We start from the raw sequence: 3,511 nt of genomic DNA, 5'->3' as shown, positions 1-3,511 counted from the left end.
CACCTCGGCTGGGTGGTATGGCTACCCACCGCTGCCGCCTTCTCCAAACAGCATTGTATCAATGACCCAATGACACACACCTGCTGGAGCAGATATGCTGCTGGACTCCTAGACAAATCTCAGCATTTGCACAGCTTAATCTCAGTATTTGCATACATTTAATGACCAGAATTTTTCTGATATATTATATAATATAATATATAGCATATACTATAATATATAATATACACTTATATATTATATATTATACATATAATATAATATCTAATAACTAATACAATATCTCATATAATAATATGATTTAATACCCACATTTTGCATAGATTAGTCTCAGTATTTGCATACCTTTAATACCCAGCATTTTTCTAAGCATAGTTTTTATGCTTTCAGATGCATTTGCCATCTGCCTGTACATGGAATCAGAAACAAACAGGGCTGGAAGGGATCTCAAGAGGTCATCTCGTCCAACCCACTGCTCAAGCTATGATCGTCCATTTAAGCCATTCTAGCACAAATTGATGTTGGTACAATAGTAAAAGACCCACAGCTCACTACAGAGAAGTCATGGGCCTTTGGGATGCACCAAGATGTCAAAGTGATGGATAAACAATATTCTTACTGGACATAAATCCCAGTCTTTCAAAAGGGCAGGTCTGCCTGCTGATGCAGCCACCTGAGCTGGGGCTCTTCACTGGTTTGGTCAAGCTGGTCCTGAGAGTCATCCACAGCCCTTTGAAAATCAGGGAGAAGAACTCTTTACATAAAAAAAAAAGTTTCTGTTAGTACACAGTGATGGGGTTTTTTTCACTAAAATGGAGAAGCAAAGAAAATCAATGGGAGGGAAAAAATAGAAAATAAATATTTTGAACCCTAAGTAGCAAAATTAACATTTATTTCCAAAATTTTCTGTTTCTTGTGTGCATATTTTCTCCCTTGTTTCTGTAAGAAAGGAAACCTAGTGAAAAGAGATGGAGAAGTGATGGCAATGGTTCATCAAGGTTGCTATGCTGAACACAGAGGTGACTTGGAGTGCACGGGGGTCATAAAAAGAAGAGTTTGACCTTCCAAGCCTTTGTTTCTACTGGTGACACATGAAAGAGAAAGAGCCTGCTGTGACTCAGGGTGGGCACTAGGGAGCAGGAATTGAACCCATTGGACCGGGGTCACTGCCCAAAGGCAAACTGGCTGTAGTTGCAGTTGCTACTAGGCCAAATGATCAAACAGATTTGGAATGGTGTGTTGTACAGCAGGACTCGCTCAGAGCCAGCTCCCATGCACAGACGCTCACAGTGAAAGGCTTCCAGATGCAGTGTGTTTTCTACTGTGGAAGGACATTTACTAAAAAAAGAAATCAAGACCAAACTTTCCTCAAAGAAACCAAAGCCCTAGGCCCAGTCCAGCAGCCTCCACTTCAGATAAAACCCAACACCTTGCTGCTGAGTGGGTTCAACAGCCACCTGTATTTCCAAAAGAGAGAGGGAAGGACAGGTCGCAGGGAAAAGACAGACAAGGATCAGTGGGCCCCATTCGAAGTCACAAGAAGCAACCTTTACAAGTGGAAAAGACACCTGCTGAGGGTAGTCGCTGTCCCAGGGTGCCTATACACACTACAGGGTTTAATCCTCATTAAATTAAATAGGTTTATAAAATTTAAACTTGTTTATTTTGAAGCGTCGCATCAGTGTCTTCATGCACTAGGTTTTCGAACAAATAAAGCTTTGGAGCATCATACCAGTGTTTGTACACATTTGGTTTTCAAACAAATTAAACCCGGTCCCTGGCCAGTGATGCAGGAGAGCAGGACGGTCCAGTGATGCCCCCCTGGCCCAGGGCCCCCCGACCTGTGCTCTGCCATACAGCTGTGGGAGCATGGAGCTGGTGACAAGAAAAAAAAAGGGGGAAAGCAATTTGAAAGAGGAAGCAATTCAAAAGGGTCAACTACAAAAAAGTCACAGAGCCATCTGGTGGACAAAGAGGCTCATTAACCGTCTTTGAGTGCCTTTGTGTTTGCATGTAACAAATCCATGGATGCAACGCTTTAATTCCAGACGAGCCAAACTAAACTATGCCTGAGGAGTTTTACTTTAATGCACCAGAAAGTCTTTTAAATCATCCAGAAAACCTGCTCATGCAAACAGTCAAGCCGTTGCAGTGCGAGAAAGGGCAAAAAAAAAAGGCGTGTACAAAGGCCCCCAATGTTAATCCCTTGGCTGCTAGCAGCTACCCTAACAGGCAGGAGAAATGCTGCTGCAATGTCAGTATCTGTGCAACCAGTCAAGCATTTTATCTGCCCACAGGGGATGCTCCCCTGATGTTTATGTGGGAAGGTTTAGTGAAGCTGGTGCTTATTGGCAGGGTAGCAGAGGGTACAGCCAAAGTACCCTGTATATCTCAGCTTCTGGAAGAGACACCCAAAGGCCATTTTTAGGACCTGTGACTGTGAGGAGAGCACCAGGTTGGTTGCAAACATTCAGCACATTGTGCAGACAGGAAGAAAGCCCTGAAGGGTGTCAGGACCCTCATCTCCACCTGCCTCCAATTTAGAGATTTAGCCCGGGTTCAGGTCTTGCCTGAGATGGATGCCTCTCAGCCTTTTGGCTTAGACAGGCCAATCCTTTCTGGGAGCTCACTGGGAGGCCCTCACCAATCAGGTAGAGATACACCTGACACTTGTAAGGCATTTCCTGTCTCTCTGGTCCTTGGTATAGTGAGTTCACAGTTCTCAGCCTCAAATCTCTGGTTTCACCAGCAAGCCCTGCAGATTCCCAGCCACTATCACCCACCTCTCACATTTTCTCCTGCTCTTCTACAGTAGCTTTCAAGTCAGGGACTAACATTCTTTCACACATTCATTTATCGTCACTCAGACTCTGGCATTCACCCAGCAGTTGTGCCAAGAGAGACTCCTAAGAAACATCCCCTGCTTTTAAAATTGAAACAATCACTCTGCTAACAGGGATCAATACAGAAGGGCTAGAAAGCTGGGGAGAAGCGTGACATCCAGAGGCTTAAGAGGGAGAGGGAGAGGGAGATGTCACTGGGATGCACTAATGACTAATGAGGAGCACTGATAAAAAACTGATAAAAATGTGACGTACAGCAGCTAACATGGAGGCAGTGTGGGATAGGAGCCATAAACCGGGGGGGTAGGAGTCATGATGCTGAATGGCTAGAAAGGAAGGGACTGAATGAATGTGACATGCAAGCCTTCCCAATCCTCCTTTGAGGTGTCTGATAGAAACCTGGCCCCTGGATCCATTCCCTTGGCACCAACAATAAGCAAAGCCCAGTGTTTAGGGTGGGACATGTCCTGTCCTTTGTGATCTGGAGAGTGATCCAGACCCAGCTGGTTGTGTCTCCAGGCTGCTCTGCAGACATGGAGTGCAGGAGGGTACTACATCATCTTAACTTCAAAACTGGTTAGGGATTCCTGTGTGGAGACCAGGCCTCTTTACCTAGGCCTGACTCCTGTCTAAGTCTGTTGTCTTAGACTCTTAAATCTGTCTTTTGG

The sequence above is a fragment of the Alligator mississippiensis genome, chromosome 11 (assembly GCF_030867095.1).
Source record: "Alligator mississippiensis isolate rAllMis1 chromosome 11, rAllMis1, whole genome shotgun sequence".
NCBI classification, from domain to species: Eukaryota; Metazoa; Chordata; order Crocodylia; family Alligatoridae; genus Alligator; species Alligator mississippiensis.
The sequence above is the reverse complement of the archived record's forward strand: the minus strand, read 5'-3'. Positions refer to the sequence as shown.